We start from the raw sequence: 21,093 nt of genomic DNA, 5'->3' as shown, positions 1-21,093 counted from the left end.
TTCCCCCTGTATCTTGAATGTTAAACATTTTTTTTGATTCTGACTTTCAATACAAAAACAAAATTAGCAGCAAGTGTGCATGCTGAGGAAAATGAAATAAGATTGCTTCCAGCAGCACCTTCAGCTGAATGCTTTTTAATGTAATGAATTTTTATCCACCTGGAGAATTTTGGCAATGCAATAATATTCAAAATTTACTTGAATCTGGGGATAGCATGATCACCAAATTACTTTTATATTGCTGTACCCAAATGAAATACTATTAATCTTAAATTATAATAGCAAAAATCTTAATGGTATTATTAAATTAACTAACAAAAAACCCATACTCTCAGACTTTTTGCTGTTATGACAGAACTTTTAAATTATATCTCATGTATATGTAATTCACATAGAGTGGAACAATCATGCACTTTGGAATGAAGAAACTTATATTAACTTCTAGAGCCAACTCTTACTGGTATGGTCAAGTTACCTGACCTCTGTAAGTCTCAATTTCCTTATAAAATAAGGCTATTAACACCTATTTTATAAAATTATTTTATAAGCAGGATCAAGTATTAAAAATGCCTGAAAAGCTTCAAGCACATAATAAGTACTCAATAACTAGTAGTGGGAGAGAAATTAGCTATGGTCCAAGTCAAGGGTTGTATCCATTGCGCAAATCATTGTTATTTCTTCTAAGGTTTGTGTAAACTGAACATAAAATGGGCTACTAGTCTGGATATGGCAAGGATGATGGTATGACATATTGAGTCACTATTTTAGGATCTTGTTCAATGCCTTCATGAGAATTTGGATTAACTCACTTTATCATGTCAGCATAAAATTGGCCTTTATCAGCTCTGCTCCCATTCATCCCAACTGATGGGACAGGAAAATAATGACAGCTTATTCCTACTCCGAATGTCATACTCCATCATGGGACAGTGACTCAAAAAAGGTCAGGAGATCCACAATTTTATTTATGCCTTTTTTTTCTAAGAAAGTCAAAGCATTACCTTATGCCTTTGGTTCTGCTGATTAGCAAATGAATAATTTTAAAATAGTATTACATCCTCTGCCCCTTGAAAGTAGCCTCGATTTAATGATTTGCTTCCAAAGCACAGAATATAAAAAGGAAGGGAAAATAATTTTACCATGGAGAAACCTGAAAAACACTACTTCTACCAGGTGATCAATGTCAATACCTATAGTGGTAAGTCCTGTTGATAGCATATACTCCTTATATGGGGTATGGGATATGTCGAGAATGGCACTCAACTCTGGTATTCTTCTCTAAAACTCATAACCCCAGTCTAATCATGAGAAAATATTAGACAAACCCAAATTGAGGGACATTCTACAAAATGATCAATATTCTTCAAAATTGTGAAGGTCATGAAAATTAAGGAAAGATCTCACAACCCAGAATAGACTATGGAGACATGTTGAATAAATGCAATTTCTATTCCAAGATAGAATCCTAGAATAGCAAAAAGCATTAGTGAGAAAAACCAATTAAATCTGAATAAAATCTGTACCAATGTTGGTTTCTTAGTTGTGACAAATGTACCACAGTTATATAAAATAGTAACAACAGGGGAACACAGATAATGAAGATATGAGAACTCTCTGTACTATCTTTGCAACTTTTTTACAAATTAAAGTTATTCCAAAATAAAAAGTTTAGTAAACAATTAATAAAAAAATAAGTCATAAAGCAGAATTAAAGACAAACAAGGTAAAATACATCTAAGCACCTACAGTCTTCATTTTATCTTTTAATCAAAATAAAAGACTTGAAATGTATCAAGTATTAAATTATCTACCATCTATTTATATCACCTACATTATGAATCAATCATTTGAATAATTTGAATGATTTGGGTCCAATTCAAAATATAGAGACATCTGCTCATTTTCTGTACTCAAAGCTCTCATAAGTTTTTCAAAAGGTTCTAGAACTCAAAGAAGCCTTTGGAAGTGGAGAAAGAGCAGAAGTAAGAAGAGGAAGAGGAGAAAGGACATTCGTGGAACGTAGCATATGGGATAGAACTGTGTTCGTGATTTTATCTGAGTTATCTCATCAGATCCTCATTATTATCCCCATATTCATAGTCAAGCAAAAAGAGGTTATGATCTTGTCCAAATTCACACTGCTAACAGTCAGGAGTATCTAATTATAGAGCCAAAACAAGGGTGCACAGTATTATACTGCCCTCTTGTAAACCAAAAAGGTTTAAAGGCCACTTGCCCCCATGGATGGGGATGACCGAGTTCTAGCAACTATTTTAAAAAGAAGGAAAAAGAAAAAAATTTAAACAAAGCCAAGAAGGCAATGACAAAACTTAATGAATTATTCACTCATTTTTTTAAAGGTGCTTAATTTACATTCGGTGAATTACCGAAGCCGTGCAAATATCTGGCTTTATGCATACCTCTATGCTGCTTTTGATTGCTGTTCTTCTAAAACATATATATTTAGAATTTAAAACAATGTAAAAGCCACAAAGAAAGTCTGTTTCAATCTTGAAGCCTGGGTCAATTTAATCCTGGTGACTCAAATGGCAAGCCTCGATTAGAACTCAGATTTCTGGACTTCTTGTTAATTACTCCCACCCTTGGAAATTTCTAATATTCATGAAACTTAGGCTAGAAATCATGGAAACAGCAACAGTAGTGTAATAATAGCTAAAGAAAATGAGTGCATTTGGGAAGCCTTATCAAAAGTGGAAAATGTTCTTTCTTTTCATCAACTCGGGATTCTAGCAAACTGTGCCAACTTACATATTTTCACCATAATTATTTTTCAGTGGGGATTACTGCATCTCCCATTGACTAAACTGTTGGGCATGCTTACAAGATTGTGAAATCAAGACCTATTTCTGTTGCTCAAGTTTACAATCAAAGGAATAAAAGCAAAAATAAGTTTCATTACACAGGACTGGCAAATTCAGGGGATCTGAGACCTACCCATTATGAAAACCTAGAGGGAAGATTTTGCTGCAAAGAAGGAAGGGATGGCAATGAGATGGATATTGGTATTTGGGCTTCAAATGTCTGGAGCCATTCCTGTATTATGAATACTGACAGCCACTCCAGTCCATTCTTTTACAGAAATGCATTCTGCCTTTTGGAAGGAAAACACAATGATCTTCAGCTCACTGAATTAATCACGGCACACTCTTAACCCAGGAGCACTCATAATCATGTTATCATCAGAGACAACATGGAGCTTTGGAAATAATGAGTTCCCTGATACAGCTCCATGAAAGTGATAAGTTCTCTGTGCCATATAAACACATCCAAAGCGACCTGGCCAAATCATCCCTCATGCTGCATTCTGTCCCTCTCAAAATAAGGGAATTACTGCTGTTTTTGAAGTGACTCTTCAATCTTTATAGTAAGTTTAAGAGACATAAAAGTCTGCTGCCAGGAATGAGTTCTTCGGTGTGTGTGCAGCCATCATCAACTTGAATGCTGAACACATATGGAATCCACATAGACTGAACTACCTTATTCATAACCATATTTGAATGGGAAAGTGGTTGCAAAGTTCTTCACACAGAGCTTACTACATAATAAAAAAAAATCCAACAAATCTTGGCTATTATTTGATTATTGTTAGTTTTTCACAGCCCTCCCTCTGGCATTAACCCTTGAAAGAAACAACATTTGTGAAATCATAGGTACAGACAACTAAATCTTGAGAAGTCTATCAGCTTACAAGCCAAACTAGCAGAATAAAGGGCGGGAGGGATTTTTTTTAAATAATAAGGAAAAAGGAATCTAGGATTTCACAACCTCTCTTCCTGATTCATTTTAGTGTTTAATAACCCTGTCAGGAAATTTCTCAATTACTCTAACCTAACTACCTCATACTGCAATTTAAGTTTATTTCCCCATGTTCTGGCTTCAATGGAGATAGAGAACAGATGGTCGCTATCCTTTGCATAATAATAACTTTTAAAATGTTTTATGGGTTCAAAGACTTAGTAAATCTTTCCTTGATTATTTTCTTCACCTCAACAAATAAGTCTAGTGCATTAAACACCATCAGTAGCACTATGTTTGAATACAGCAGACAACTGGTAAATATCAAGGAAATCATTTCCATCATTATTAACGTGCACAAAACATCCTCAAATTTGTCTATTTTGAGCAGGAATCTGTATACACCACACATCAGCAGGAGAGCAAGTGCTTTCTTTGAAAATCTCTTTGAAGAGGAGATTTCTAGGAACTAAACACAAATCAAATCAAGAAAATAAGTAACCAGCAGAATAACTTCTGCAAAAAAATGAAAATGATCAGTTTTGCCATATTTTTTACTCATGTTCGATTTAATAGGAATCTGAATAGCATTAGACTAATTTACCTGGGCTAATATTAACTTCAGAACAAATTATAGAGATTTATATTTTAAAGAAACAAAACAAAATTCTGGATAAGAAATAACACACATCACCAAAGAAACTTTGATAAGACTGATGAGCAGACATCTGTTAACTTAGCTAACAAGATTTGAGAACATATCACAGGCTGAGTAGATAAAAACAAATTTTTACTAAAAAGTATCGTGTCTGAAACATGGACAGTTAGTGCATTTTTGCATATATTTTAAAAGTGCAAGAAAGATTTCTGGCATCAAAAGGACAGTTTACTTATCTGCATGTTCAGGAACTGAATTTTGTCATTTTGATTGTTCGTCATTTTATATTTCTCTTTCCTGTGTGTGTGTTTCTTTTCCCCCATTGAATTTGTTTTTGACAGCCTCTCTTTCTCTCACTTTCAAACATTTCCAAAAACTTTTGAGCTTTAAAAAACTATTCCATTATTAAAATCATATTCTATCACTGTTAACCAATCCCTTATATTTTGGAAATTGTAAGAACTCAATCTAAAAAGTGTGAATAGCTTTTTGTCTTCTTCAGGCTCTGGGATAAAGTGTTGATGCTTTATGAGTCTGACCTCATTTTCACAAGAATTAGACAAACATGTACACAGAACTAAGCATCACATATTTTCCTGACTTGTTTTTCTACAGATTTATATTTACCCAAATCCAACATGCCGTTTCTTAGGAAATATTCCATTAAATTTCAGCCTATTTTCAGGAAAACTTAATCCACTTGTATGATTCTGCTGTGGATCATCTTACAAAGTAACTTAAAAATCAAATTTAATTTATTTAAACGGGAGTTAAATTCTTTTCTAAAACATAAATATATCCTCTCTCATTTAAATAAATGTCCATCTCACATGTGTGAGAGATTTGTTATTAAGAACCCACAGCACCAACATATCCATGTTTTTGGTAACAGAGAATGTCAACTTCTTTTTCCTAATTCCTGCATATTTTGCTCTTTGAGTTGTCCCATAACCATACTACACAAAAGTAGAGTTTCCATTCATCAGTGGAAATAGGCAAACTATGCCAAAATCCTATTTTATTTTAGATAAAGAATTAAAAATTAACTCTAAAGGAACCTTCTTTTAAACCCCACATTACAGTAGACCTTTCTTTTGACTATCTTCATGATACACTGGTAAAATTAGTTTTTTAATCTCTCCCCTGGAAAAACCCAGATTCCATAGGGGTGAGAAACATGTCTCTCTCATTCACTAGAATATTGCTGCATAAAGCAAATATTTATCATATGAATTCATGAATTTCAAGTTTCTGATATGCAGTTAAAATTGGGAATAATCTCCTATGGCTCTAACAAATAGCCTTTAAAATTTTTGATCTGTTACACTAAAACCAAATTCCTCTGGACCACTGACACTCACTATTTCAGCTTTGTTGTTGAGCACGGTGCCAGTAAGTATAGAGAAAGTAAGGATAGTTTTCTCTGGTTCATTAAACACTTCTATAAATGACAGAAACTGACTATCCTGATAGCCTCTTTTATTTTAAACAATTAAAAAAAACTGCATGACAGTTCTACTATAGAACAGAGTTAGTCCATTAAGCATTTTACTATAAAATGACTTTGTGGTGCTAATCATATCCCTGGAGATGGTTATATAAAGAAACTTCTTCAATAAATTAACAGAAAACAGATGCTTCTCTTGCCCTTACACGTCAGAATTGTAAAGGCATTCTATTATATAAATTGTGCATCAATTTATGTTCATTGTATCCATGACAGTGTAAAACTAAAGGCAAATCCCTGGAGTTCTTTAGCTTTCATCTTCCCTTTAGGACCAATTACATAAAGAAAATGAGCTCCCATAAATATTTTTGGCTCATCTCATCTTGCATTTGGTTTTAGTGAACATGAATATTTACTTTACTTGGACTTGTCAACTTTTGAACAAGGTGTCCTGCTCCCAAAAATATTTTTTAGGATTCTGGCCCATTGACCAAAAAAAAAACAGATGTCAGAAATCAGGCCGAGTAATACAGTTATGCCAAAACTTACCTGACGGTCCGTCAGAGGACAACTCATGCAGGGTAATATCCACCAAATGTTTCTCTCCGTTTCTTTAAATTCAAACAGTACTGCAAAAGTTCCAAATATCTGGTGGGCCAGAGACCCAATGTTCTAATTCTACTGAAACATACTAATGGGCCATCCTTTCTCATCAATACCAGTCAATCAATCCAAAGAGAGATGCTGATCACATGGAGTTGCCATAATTATAGCAATCTTAATAGTTCTATGATATTTAACATAAAAATAAGAAGCATCCAAGATATTTAAGTAAATTTGTTTAAAGGGCAATAGGAGAATGGATGGCATTTTTCCTTGACAACTCTAATAAAGCCTTTGAAGGCAAGGCAATCCAAATCATCCATGGCTTTGATTGTTTAATACACAGTAAAAGGCTTCACTAGCCTCTCCAGTGAATGATTTGACAAAATAAAACTCTCGATTTGAACAACATTACATGGTATATTAGGCAGAAAATGCCAAGAGCAGAAGGCAATCACCAGATGTGGGATTCATGAAGCAAATTTACTGGAACTGTTAGTAAATTTACTGGATCATCGCTTTTGGAATTCCACATAAATCATGCTGGTCACTGTATTTACAAAAATGGTGTAACCCTAAATGCAACATCAAAAAATGATAACAGAATGCTCCCGGATATTGCTTTTGCTGAGAATGCCCTGCTTTTGCTTCAGCTTTTCCTTTCAGATCCAGACAAATGTGATTCAATCCTTATTTAAATAAAAGGCGTGGCACAGCTTTTCAAAATCAGTTACAGAAAATTGCTTTTGGAAAGCCAAATAGAGAATATACCTCCACTTGCGTCCGTTTGTACATAGCCACCACAGATTGCAGTCCTACATCTAGTTTCAATCTGCTTTTCAGCCAAAAGTGCTTATGAATAGCAAATACCCAACAGTAGGAAGTTGCTGCCATCTACAGGCTTCCTAGAACTTTATCCTAACTATATGAACATTTTTTCTGAAATCAAAGGACCAAGAGCCTCTATGGTAAACAGATTTGATACATGAGCCTATAATTCCCTAAAAAAGAATAAATGAGAAAGCTCCCTGTTTGAATCTTTCTGGATGCTCTCTGAAATTTCTTCATATTAGTTGGACTCTATCTTTTAAACCAGGATACATTTAATTTTTTTAAAGTATTTAAAACCTAAAATAATTTCAGTAAATTAACTTTCCTATACCAAGTAACATATAAACAGCAATAAATATTTCTGATTACTTTATCTATATTTTCACAGCAGTCTTAATCATCATCCAATTAATTGTTTTCCTCTTATAGCCACCTAATTAGTAACTTATAAATTAATATTAAATGTTGTGTGGCAAAATGATTAACAGAATCTGTACTCAGAGGGCTCATCTTCAAATTCTTACTATACAACTTATCACTAGAATGATACCGAACAAGTAACTTGGCAACCCTGTGCCTCAGTTTCTTCATCATTAAAGTAGAAAGAATACATAAGCCATAAGAGTATTGTAACGTATTTTTTAAAACTGCAGTAAGGACACCAATAACAGTCATGGGCATTTATCTCATTAAATGTTAGCCTTATCATAGTAAAAGTTACATATGCAAAAGTAAGGAACAGAATTTATTACTTTATTAATATCTCTGCGTATACGTAAATTTGTGTATTTTATATATGCAGGTAGTATGTACATTCCCATATGTCAACATAGTAGGTAAAGCCAAAGTTATTCCAATGATTCTCAAACCTGAATAAGCACTGGAATCTCCTTGGGAGCTGTTAAAAATTATAAACGTCCCAACTTCATTCCTAGAGATTATGGTGTTAATTTTTTCAAAGCTCCCCAAGTGATTTAATTGTGCGGCCAAAGTTGAGAACCAGTGTTATATATTCGGTTGTGTGTTTTTATTATATAACATAATGAAAATTAAAATATGGATGAATTCTTTCAACCATGCTCCTGATCTGAAAATTTGTTATTCATCAACGGTATAGCAACTTTTATCATGCCATATATACTCCCTTTCAGTTATGTCTATGTTGAAAATATTTACTTACAAAATAAATCATTTTCGTAGTTGTTAGCAGACTTTGACAGTGGATTGAAAAAAATAAATCCTATTTGTTTTTACCTACGAGCAACACCACCATTGACAAATCTATAATTAAAGTATACCCAATCATTTGGTTGAGGCATTTAAATTTGTTAGTTTGTCATTTAAAAAACTGAGAGATTTCTATAAGCCTGATTCTTTAGTAAGTTAACCTGGGCAAAATTGGAGTAAAGACTAAAAAGTTCCATATTTGTAATCTGATAACATAGGAGACATGAAAAATGAAAGCGAAGAAGTCATTATAGACCAAAGAGGTTAACAGTTTACATTTCTATAAGTACATTTTGAATTTGAATTGATCATAAGATAACATTTACAGAGACTGTGTCTTATCTTGATTAGGTAGCAAGGAATCTACACAAATGTTTATTAATTTTTTTAAAAATAACTGCAGGTTTACGTTTCTTTATTCACTGCCTCATACCATAATAATTATTCAAAATATAAAGATTTTATTTATTATAACTGCATATCTTAGTTCTAACAACTTCAGCATGGATAAAATGATACTCTTATTTACAGTATGAATATGCAAACATAGTACCAAATAAGTATCTTTCACTAGCAACCTTAAAGTGAAAATTTTTAGCAGATGATTTTGTATTTGCAATGCAGTGCTCACCTAACAAATACTGGCATATTTTTAGAGTGTAAACAGATGCTTCCCTACTTCTTCCTAGAGTATCCATCCTCATATGGTCTATTTAGTCTAGTTGACACATAATTCAGACATAAAAATTATAAAAATAAAACTATTTCACTAAAGTAGCAAGTAAAACAGCACAGGGAGAAAAGTAGGCTTCTCAACTGTGAGCAACCTATAAAGCATGGCATAATTACTTACATTTTGTGTGAATTTAATGCACTAAACACGTATACACATACAAATAAGCATAATAAGTACTATAGAACAGGTCTATAATCTAAACTAGATGGACAACAGAGGGAGAATTTGCCCTAATAATAAATAATAATAATAAACCTACCTCTGTTCTTTACAGCTTAATGCTACAAACTGTAAAAATGCTAAAATCAGTAACAACTGACTCAAAATGAGTAAGTCTCAAAACTCATTATGCCTAATAATATTATAAATATTTACAAATAATAAAGATGAAATAGCTATAATTTTGACTATTTGTATATAAAGTCATATGATGACAGAAATTAGGCAGAGTTATTTTGGTGTGAAAATGATAGAATTATAGGGATCCAGTCATGATAAAGACCACCCAGTCCAGTACTTCCCAACCTTTTAAAGATATGACCATTTTCAAGAAATAATAATGATAGCTAATAATTGTGGATATATGTACTGGAGACTTATCACATGCCACATACTTTTGTGTGCATGTTATAAGGTAGCTATTATTATTTCTCAGCTTTTTAGAGGAAGAATATGAGGAACAGGGAGGTTGAGTAACTTGCTTGATTTCCTGGCCTAGTCAGAATCCAAACCCAAGAAGTCAGCTTCAAAGTCCAGACTGGCATTTGCTGTAAGATATGGCAGTAATAACCAAAAATATGTCCTCTCCCAATATTTCAACTTTAAAAATAGGTTTTAATTTTTCCAAGTATTTTATAAGATTTAATATACCTTTTGAAACAATTACACATGTGCAAGATTCTGATACTCCTCCCTTACTCTCCAGGATGAAAATCATGGCTCTTGTCCTACCTTCCTATATTACAGATTCATGCCTTTAGGAATATTTCTTAAACACCTTTTTGGGTGATGAACCAAATACAATCTTCTACTCGATGATAGTTTCAAAAATAATTGTACAAATGAGTAAAAAGTGTTAAATTTAATAAAAGAAGGGTAAATATCTGATAATTCAAAAACTATCAGAAGCCTTCCTGATAGAACTAGTATATTAGCCTAAATTCTAAAACATGGGTAGGGTTTAGATAAATTTAAATGGTTAAGTAAGATGTTTCAAGTATAAGAAAATTATGAGCAGGAGGGCAGAGATAAAAAAGTGCATGATGAACAGGAAACAAAGAGTCCAATTTGCCAGAAACAAAGAGTATATTAATGCATATAGGAATAGATAATGTTGAAGGTAGAGGAAGGAGGTTCTGGAAAGTTAGACAATTCTGTAAACAAGGGTGTAATAAAACTAGAGCTTGGTTTTAGACAGGTAAATCTGGTGGCAATGTATAAAATAAATTGGCATGCTGATGAGAAACACCTGGCAAGAGAACTATAAGAATGGCAGTGGAAATGCATCAAATGGGAGGAATGAGAATTACATATTATACAAATAGAATCCATACATTTTGAGGAACAAGTGAGCTAGATGAGTCTAAGAGAACACAAGTTCATGAGACAAATGACTGTGAAGGTGAAGGGGCATCAACAAAATTAGTAAACACAGGGGAACATCAGATATGGGAAGGTAGACCATAATTTCAGTTTGAAAAGCTGAATCTGAAAGGTCAGAACAGTCAGGGAAAGATATCTAGCAGACATTTTTTAAGTGTTGCATTAAAATTCAAGAGCAAAACCAGGGCTGTGGAAACAAATATAAGTGTTATCTTATATTGGTTATCTTATATTGTTATCTTATATATATCGCTATAAAATTAGATGTAAGAGGATGCTGAGGCAGGGTAAACACAGAAGAATAAAGAATTAAAGCAGGTCCTTGGGACACATCTACATTGAAAAGGACAAAATAAGGAGTAAAAAAGACAAAAGTAGTCATCAAGGAGGGCAGAATTTCAGGTAAGTTGTAATTAGGAAATTAAGGGTGGGTATGAGAGTATATAGTAGACAATATCAAATGTTACAGGTAGGTCAAAGGTGGTAAAGCCTGAGGAAGTCCATTGGATTTGTTAATAGGCCAATGACATCCTTCAAAAACGCATTTGTGGTAAGCAGAATAATGGCTCCTAAAAGATGTCCATATCTAAATCCCTGGAACTTGTGAAAATGTTACCTCACATGGCAAAAGAGACTTTGCAGATGTGATTAATGATTCTGAGATGGGAAGATTATCCTGCATTAGCCAGGCAGGCCTATATGGAATCACCAGGTCCTTACAAGTAAAAGAGGGAAGCAGGAAAGCGAGAAAGAGATGTGATGATGGAAGCAAAGTTTGGAGCAATGGGATCGCTCACTCTGGGAGTTGGAGGAGGGACACACAAGAAAGGACTGCAAGTGGCCTCTAGAAACTGGAAAGGCAAGGAAACTTCTACTCCCCCAAGAACCTCCAGAAGGAACTAGCCCTATGAACATCTTTATTTTAGCCCCATGAGACCATTTCATATTTCTGACCTCCAAAACTGTAAGATAATAAATGTGTGTGACCATAAGCCCCCAAGTTTGTAGTAATTTGCTACGACAGAAATAAGAATCTAATACTTTGAGTTAAGGGGCTAAATTAGTTGCTACTCTTCAATCAACACTTGAGCTCTAGAGTTAAGAAGCCCCAAATTAAATCCCAACAGTACAAATTACTTGACTTTTCCATGCTTTAGTTTCCTTGTTTGTATTAAAGTAATAATAGTACCTACCTCACAGAGTTGTTGGGAATATATGAATACATAAAGCAGATGACACCTGTAAAATATTCAGATTAGTGTCCAGCACACAGCATAATAAATGTTAAATAAATGTTAATTACTGTTATGTCATATAATGAAGGATTAAGGAATATCCTAGGCAGTGTAAAGCAGTAAGACAGTGAAACCTAGAGAAAGTGGAGACCTGTGGAAACTCGAGGTCATAAGACTGCTCTGAATTGATTCAAGTTATATTCCCAGTTGTGCTGGCCCCTGGTCCAATAGTGTTTTTGCACTATATCACATTATTTGTGGCAGAGACTACTAACTGACCCTTTCACTTTAGTAACAGAACCCCTGCATTTTTCCTGGAACAGGGTCACACAACTAGAGACTATCTCTCTCATCCTTCCTTACAGAGAAATGTCCCCAGGTGACTACATTCATTCAGTGGGATATAGATAGAACTGAAATATGCCAGCTGTGGGTCAATCCTCTAAAAGGAAGATGCTTGATCTCTACTTTCTCCTTCCCTTGTCGTAAGCTAGGACATGGACAAGGAGCTAGTAAAGCAGCTCTAGTCATGTTAGAATAGACATAATTCTAAAGGATAGTGGACAAAAAAATGAAAATCAGACTCCTAGATGACCTCATTGAACAGGGCTAACTACTGCCTTGGACCATCTACCTACTTCTGGACTAATTATGTAAGAGAGAATCAACTTCCCTTTTGTTCTGAGCTACTTAATCCATCCTCTATACACTTATACTGTTCCTATAAATAAATTAATGAAATAGAAGAGAAAAAGGGAATTTAGAGCAAAATTAGAGGAACCTGAGGCTTCAGAATGATAAATCTAATCATTACTCTAGAAAAAGATTGGAAATCTCTTTTTTGAAGAGTTAAAAATAGTAATAACTTTAATTGCAAGCATATTATGTTCTAGGAACCAGGCTAACTTTTTTTCATACATTGTCCCATTTAAGCTCTAGTATATTTCTGTAAGGGTAGTCCTAATGGATCCCCATTTTCAGATAAGAAAGGTTACTCGAAGATATTAACTAAATTGCCGAAGGTCACATAAGGAGAAAGTGATTTTAACCAAGGTTGGCCTAATTCTACAACCCTAGATCTTAATCATTATATATCCTGCCACTTATGAAGGAAGAGTAAACAATAATTTAGCATTTGGGGGTAACTTATGGTACTAAGATTTTCCATCATATACACTTTTATATTATATCCAAGCAGTCATAATTTTTTTTATTTCTACTAGAAAACATATTTTACATAATGACTTCTTCTTTTACCTAAACATTATGGGTATCTGGACATATTTTTAATTGGAAATGTAAATTTGAGCTACACATTTTATGTGCACATACATAAATACATCAAAATTTCCAAGGAGTTAATAGTGGGGCTGGCTGGCTTGAATTGTAAACAGAATGTGAGAGAACATCTGTATAGGATTTAGAACCTAAGCTGGTAATCTGTTGCATGTTCAAAGGAGTCAATATTAAGCAAATTAAAATTTCAAATTATTATATATTCTTCAAATAGACATTCTTCAAGCAGTTACTAAAGATTATTTCTGGAAATTGAAGCCTATCTCCTAATTACATGGTTTTTGATCTTGAATGAGACTTCTCAAAAAAATAGATTGTAGTTTTGTTTAAAGACTACCCAGAAATTTCAGTCCTTTTTCTAAAGCTTATTATTTCCTCTGAGGATAATATATATATTTGGGCATGAGGAAATACCACTAATTTGAGATCTGATTTCTAGACCAGCAGTCAGTTCAGAAAAGGACAGCAAAACCTGATCGTGAACATACTATTGACATTTAGGTCACTATTTAGGAATATAAAAATTCTCCCATTAAAACCATCTCATCAAAACCATATAATACATTACAAGTGGGCTGTATATTTAGTGCTTAGTACTAGATTTAATAGGACTCAAGTCTAGGCCCAGTGAAAGAGTTATTAGAATACAGATAATTTCAGGTTTATAATCAAAGCTTTGTTATTGCAATAGACTGAATATTTGTGTGCCCCCAAATTCATATGTTCAAACCCAACCTTCAATATGATGATATTAGGATGTGGAACCTTTGGGAAGTGATTAGATCATGAGGGCAGAGCATTCATGAATGGGATTAATGGCCTCATAAAAAAGAATCCAGAGAACTCCTCTGCCCCTCTACCATGTGAGGACACGATGAGAAGACAGCCATCTAAGAACTGGGAAGCAAAAGCACAGACACTGTCATCATGAAACTCTCAATTCACTGGCAGAGAGGGTAATTTCTAATCAAAGTGCTATGAATAAATGTTAAATCAGAGCTATGATAGGTTTTATGATGAAAATATACATACCATTATGATAGTTTAAAACATGAAGACATGATATAGCCCACAATATTAGATCAAACTTCTCTAAGCAAGAAATGTATCAGCTGTATCTTGAAAAATTAAAGGAAGTGACCAGAGGGGAGAAGAGTGTGCACGTGGTAGGACTGTATGGGAGAAGAAGAGAACATTCAAGAAACTAAAAGAAAACCAGTGTGGAGCTTGGGACAAGATGAGGTTGGAGTGGGAGGCAGAGCCAGAATTGGCAGGGCTTTATACACCATGCTAATGATTTTAATCACTGTCTTAGGAACAACAGGAAGCCAATGAAAGGTTTTAACCAAGGAATGACAGGGTAACAAAACAATTTTCTGGCTGCATCATGAAATTTGAAGGGGAACAAGAATGGATAATGGGAGAGCAGTCTGAAAGTATGTCAGTTCAGGTCCTCCAAGAAGCAGATGCCAAGATGGACTTAGAAACACAAGGAATTTATTGAGGGTAATGCATGTAGGGGGAAAAAAAAAAAAAACAGAAAGAGCTGGAATACCCAGAGAAAGATTTCAGACTGCACCAAAAGTCTGAAACCTGTGAAAGAGAAATGTCAGCAAGAAGGATTGGGTAGGAAGAATCTTACACTGCTAAGCTGCTTTGACAAAGTCACTCAGCCCAACAAAGAGCTTCAGTGCAAAGACTGCTCAGAGAGGAGTTCCACAATGGTCATAACAGACCAAGTCCAACCACCCCTTCTATGATTAGTCGTTGGCCAGGGCTGCTAGAGGTCAATCCTGGAGGCAACAGCAGTTAATTGTACTTTTTATGGTTGGTTCTCTCTTAAAGTGAGATCTGAGGAGTGCCTCTGTCACAGTAAGGAGTTGACTTAAAAATCCTGGTAAGAGATGAGGTAGGTGGTGGTGAAAATAGAGGTGAGGCAAAAAATGATGTACTCAAGAAATATTTGAAAGGAATGGAAATGAATGTGAAAGAAAGGGCAGCATTAAGAAAGCTCTTGTATATCAGAGAAAGACAATTACCATATGATTTCACTCATATGTGGAATTTAAGAAACAAAACAGAGGATCATAGGGGAAGGGAGGGAAAAATAAAATAAGACAAAATCAGAGAGATACACCATTAAAAGACTCTTAACTATAGAAAATAAACTGAGGGTTGCTGGAGGGGAGGGTTGTGGGGGGATGGGGTAACTAGGTGATGGACATTAAGGAGGGCACATGATGTAATGAGCACTGGGTGTTATATACAACTGATGAATCACTGAACTCTACCTCTGAAACTAATAATACACTATATGTTAATTAGTTGAATTTAAATAAAATTAGATTAATTTTTTTTTAAAAGAAAGCTCTTGGATTTCTGGTTTGCACAACTTGGCAAGTGATACTTGATTCTCGGATACACAGAACCCTGAAAAATGGTCAAGGTGTCTGTGTTAGTTAGTTAGTTAGTTAGTTAGTTAGTTAGTTAGTTAGTTATGGTGGGGATGCTAAGGAAAGATCATGAATTTGATTTTGAATACTGGAATGAGATGCTTTGAGGCATTCGAGCAAAGATGGTTGGTATATTAAGTCATAGGCAGATATAAGACTGATGAGGATCAAAGTACAAGAGTAAAAACAAGAAAAGAACTAAAACGAAGCCTTTAAAAGTTCATAAATTGATGGACAGAGGAGGAGAAACACAGGGGAAAAAAGCAAATAAAGTCAAATAAATGTGAATGACTATTAGGAGTTTTGCTTAAAATAAAGCATTTAAAAGAATATGTCATTGGGAATGTAAAGAGGGAGAAAGGTCAAAGAAATGGCACTTCAACTAAGTAAAGATAAACTGAAGTTTTGCCTCTCATTGTCTTTAAAATATTATCAAAATTGAAGGAGAACCAATTTCAATAGCAAAACTGCCAAAAATAAAAAACTGCCCATGCCTTTTCTGGAAAGTAAAGGGACAAAAAGCCTTCCTCAGTTTGTAGGAATAGGAACTCAAGTTTCCAGTGGCAAAATGCTAACTAGCTGCTAACAAGTGAAGAGTTTTGCCAAGGAAATACAGATATGACTTTTCTTTCTTTTTTTAATTCTTTCAATGATTCAATATGAGAAAGTCTGGAGGGAGGCACTGAGACACCCAGATAGTCCCAAAGCCAAAGAGATAAATAAATGTGACCTAGAAAATGTGACAGCAAGTTAGGATTCAGTACACCTCCTAAAACCAAGGAAGCATCCCTTGAGATTTCCAGAACTTGAGGTAAATTATATTCTGAAGAGGGAAATATGTTAAACTTGATTTCAAGACCTGCCCCTCTGAAGAAATTTACCTCAAAGCTTATAGACATGTTTTAGACCATGTCAACAGGTTCTGAAATGCATCAACTTGGAATTATATGACTCATAAAAGGTTATATAACTAGTCATTTAATGAGTTATTATATAACATTAATTGTAACCAATTTTAATATGGCTGATTTAACTGCTAACCAGTAGTCATGGTGTCCATAGTATAGTCATAGTATCCAAGACTTTAGTCAGCATGCAAACCTGGTCCACCAAACTGAAACTGAGAATCAACTCCCTACTTCTCTCCAGAGTGTTGAGCTGGCTCCAGACCACCACACACTGACCATAAAGTGACACCAATACAATGTAAAGCATCATGAGCAGAGGTCACAAGACGCACTGGCTAGCAGTGAACAGAGGCCAAGGCAGAAAGAGAGACTGACCAATCCTTGGACCAGAAGGGCAAGCCGTCTACCCCATTTCCCTTTCTTGCTCACAGTTTCAGCTTAGCTTATGAAAAGGAATAAATAAATCAAAGTTGTGACTGCTAAGTGATGCTCATGGCCAATTTCTCTTCATGCTGCCTCCACAATTTCTCTTCATGCTGCCTCCACACTGACATCTGGAGCCCAGGTCTTTTTGTTGACCTTAAAATGTTGTTTCTCAGAAAAATGCATTAGGCTGAAGAAAGGGAGTGGGATTGGTGGGGGGTGGGGAAAGGGAGAAGAGGGAGAGAGAGAGAGCCCCATATTGAACTTGTTCCCCCAACATAAATAAAGCCTTGTTCTTCATCATCTCAGGGAAAGGGAAGTCATGCAAAATGCAAAGAAAAACAAACAAAAACAACTGTCTTGATGACCTATTGGCTATCTGAGGATCTTTAAAAAAGTAACTGTGACTATATGTGATTTCATTTCAAGGGCTAACTTCAGTACTAACATTCTACCACCACCACTACTTCCTATTAATATGTCTGCCACTAAATGTATACTGTACATCTGATCAAGTTATAAGGGAAGGTTAGAAGTATTAAATTCTGGCATTAAATTGTATTTTGTCACCAGCAGCTGGCTTAGTCCTTTTTCCACAGTTGTCATAGAATAACCTTCTTGCTTAAATGCCCACTCAGTATTTACCATGGATCCCTGAAATTCTAATTATAGTATTTGTGAAAATACAGCTACAATTCTTTGTTAAAGAATAACCTTAAAGGTATGCTTTCCAATTTGTTTTAAATATCTCTGTGAGTTGCAATGAGGTTTTATTATAAAGTGTGGAAAGATAATATTACTTCACTAAAATAAGAGAACACAAGTCAATTGCCTGAGAAAGTTCTAAATAAGTAAATAAATTCCTTTGTGAATAAAACAGAAGTCACAGAAATAATAATAATGTGACAAGCTGGAAGAGCCCAGGAATATGTTTCTAACATTGTTTTAATGTTGTAAAACGATCAGTGGGAAAAACTAAATGGATTTAAAAATTTATTTCAAATACTTTAAAAGTATTTTGTAGGACCTTAATTTTAAGTGTTTATGAAAAGAGAGAATAAACTCCTCTAGACTCAAAGGAATATAAGGAGAAAGGAAGGGAAGGGAAGGGAAGGGAGGGGAAGGGAAGGAAAAGAAAGGAAAGGAAAGGAAGGAAAAAGAAAAGGAAAAGGAAAGGGATGCAGTAAAATCTAAATTATTATTATTCAGAGAAAAATATTAACTTCCTAAACTGAATTCTTGTAACTTATAAACTGATTAAAGGAACTACTAAGGCTTTCTATATTATAAAACATTGAGATCCTCTAAACTATCTTTCAGGCTTTGGGCAATAGCCATACCAGATAATATAATAAAATATGGGTTTTCATGTAAGACTTCTCTATATTAGATGTTGAACTTTACTGAGATAATAGAGAACATTTAAATCAATTTTTAACGACAAAAAAACTACCTCTATCTGAAAGACCTCCAGATCTTGAGAAAATCTTATTTTATGGAACACACATGTCATCAAAATGTTATTCATAAATCTTTTATTTTTTCTAATAGAATCATATTTCTCCACTAGTTTATAATTTCTAACATGCTTTGTCTTTATCCCAAGTCATTCTTCAATTGGCAGAAATGCGTAACAATTTGGCTTCTAGTTTTTCTGTCAAGAACCTGTCCTATAGTAAATGATTTATAATTTTAGACAAAAGAATAGATATCACTTTTTTTTAAAGAAAAGAACTTTTGTGGTGAATATTTTTATGACACAAAGATTCATGTACCAGAATGGCAGTTGCAAAGAATACTCATCTTACTTTCCAAACTATATTAGCTAGACTGGGGTAGCCAATGCTATTTTTTATTAGCAATGATTTTTTATCATCTCCTGATATTAGTTAGGGAACCCTTAAAATCATCTCTCTTTCATGTGGTAACTCAGGGATTCAGGCTCTTTCCATCTCAACTCATGGCTTCCAGGATTGCTGTGGCAGTAGAGAACATAGCTAGAAGTCCTAAAGAACTATTCCTGGTCAGGCCTATAATTTGCATGCATCATTTCTGCCCTTCATCAGAATTAGACATCTGGTCTCCATCTAACTGCAAGGAAGCACACAGATATTTGGTAAGGTATTACTCTTTCAGCCACCATTTTTCAGGTTTTATTATTTGCAGATGCACTTCAAAAAGAATCTGCAGCATGATGGAATTCACGCTCTAATAGGTTTCTATTAAGTTTCTATGCATGCATGTTTGAATAAACAGAATATTACTAAACCACACCCTGCCTGCCTGAACAGAAAACTCTCCATCTATAAGTTCTCATCTTCCCTCACAATTCCATTAATTAGAAACTTTCTCTCCTCTTCCATCTCCTTTTCTTTCCCTTCCATTAGTTGTTGCCCAGGAGCAGCTTCCCTTATCCATTCTCATTTAACCACAAGGCTAGTCCAAGGTGTGATCCAAGGTAGAAGTTAAATGCAGAAGTTAAAATGCAGGTGACACAGAAGAGGAAGATGGAAATCATTAGCCTACACTCAACACTCAATTGCCCATGGCTACCACTAAGACTTGCAACCTAATGCTGATTTGGGGGACAAGACAGCCTCCCTCCCAACCTCTCAATCTCCCTGGTTGCAACAAAGGGAAAGAAAAGCAAGAAACAGAAGTTTTAGGTCCTGAGAGAAGAGAGAGTGTTTTCTGCTTTATAACAGTACCAGGGAAAAAGGAAACAAGACTCAAGAAATAAATGGCTTTATGGTACACATAAGCAGAAACATAGTCTTTCAAACTATCCCTATGTTCCAAGTTTGGCAATGAAGTGACAGAAAGCTCCCAGAACTAAAAGAGCCATACTCTGGGAACACAGGATGTCATTTCTGGAACAAATAAAGTCACTACTGACACACACACACACACCCCTGAGTAAGACCCCGGAACTCCTGGCGTAAACCAGAGGGAGTTAGAGGAGACACCAGGAGGGATAGAGATGACCTAATTCTAGCCCCAACCCATTGCAACAGCAGAGATGAATGAAATGCAAAATGCAAAATTTTCATAGACAATAAACAGTAAAATCTATGTTGGTAAACTGGTCCATATCTACTACAGTTACATGTAATTCTTTTAAAATATTTGTATACACGGGGCACCTGGGTGGCTCAGTTGTTAGGCGTCTGCCTTCGGCTGGGGTCATGATCCCGGGGTCCTGGGATCAAGCCCCGCATCGGGCTCCCTGCTCCGCGGGAAGCCTGCTTCTCCCTCTCCCACTCCCCCTGCTTGTGTTCCCTCTCTCGCTGTGTCTCTCTCTGTCAAATAAATAAATAAAATCTTTTAAAAAATAATAAAATAAAATATCTGTATACATGTATATTATAACAAGAAAGGATAAGTAAAGATAAAACATGCTAACTTGTAGGGATTATGAATAAATTTTATTGTTAAAATGTCTTCTAACATGGTTTTAATATACTAACAGTGCACACTTACTCTAATTACAGATGACAGATGGTTGTAAAGCTCTCAAAGTAGTAATACAATTTAGAGAAATTCGATAAAATATACGAAAATGTATTGGCCAATACTTAATAGCTAAATTACAGATAAATACCTAATAGCAAATACAATTTTCTTATATAGATCTGACCGTATCCATTCTAGCAAAATTTCCAATAAAACAATATAACCATTTGAAAATAGTTATAACAAACAATATAACTGTTAGGTTAAAGCTAGATATGAGCAGTGAAAGGAACACGCAAAGGCAGAGTCCCAAGTCCTTGAAGAGGAACGATAGAGAAATGAGCTGGAGGCAAGGATGGTGATAAATAAGCTACACATTAAAAGCCCAGAGACACAACATCCAGATCTTGTGGCTCCCAAGACCTTGGGGCTGACAAATCAAGAGCCACAGGTGCAGAGCATGCA

General features: G+C 34.8%; 1 long non-coding RNA gene across 1 annotated transcript in view; it reads right to left on the bottom strand.

Moving 5' to 3' along the window:
• The window catches only part of LOC118533343 (uncharacterized), a 193,447-nt gene extending 186,715 nt beyond the window's left edge, over window positions 1–6,732 (bottom strand). The window contains exon 1 of the long non-coding RNA XR_013440904.1: window positions 6,411–6,732. This is a non-coding gene — a long non-coding RNA (uncharacterized LOC118533343). The remainder of the gene's footprint in view (window positions 1–6,410) is intronic.
• Window positions 6,733–21,093: the final 14,361 nt, after the last annotated feature.

Source organism: Halichoerus grypus, chromosome 9, assembly GCF_964656455.1.
Source record: "Halichoerus grypus chromosome 9, mHalGry1.hap1.1, whole genome shotgun sequence".
NCBI lineage: Eukaryota > Metazoa > Chordata > Mammalia > Carnivora > Phocidae > Halichoerus > Halichoerus grypus.
This window is presented reverse-complemented; position numbering and strand designations above follow the sequence as displayed.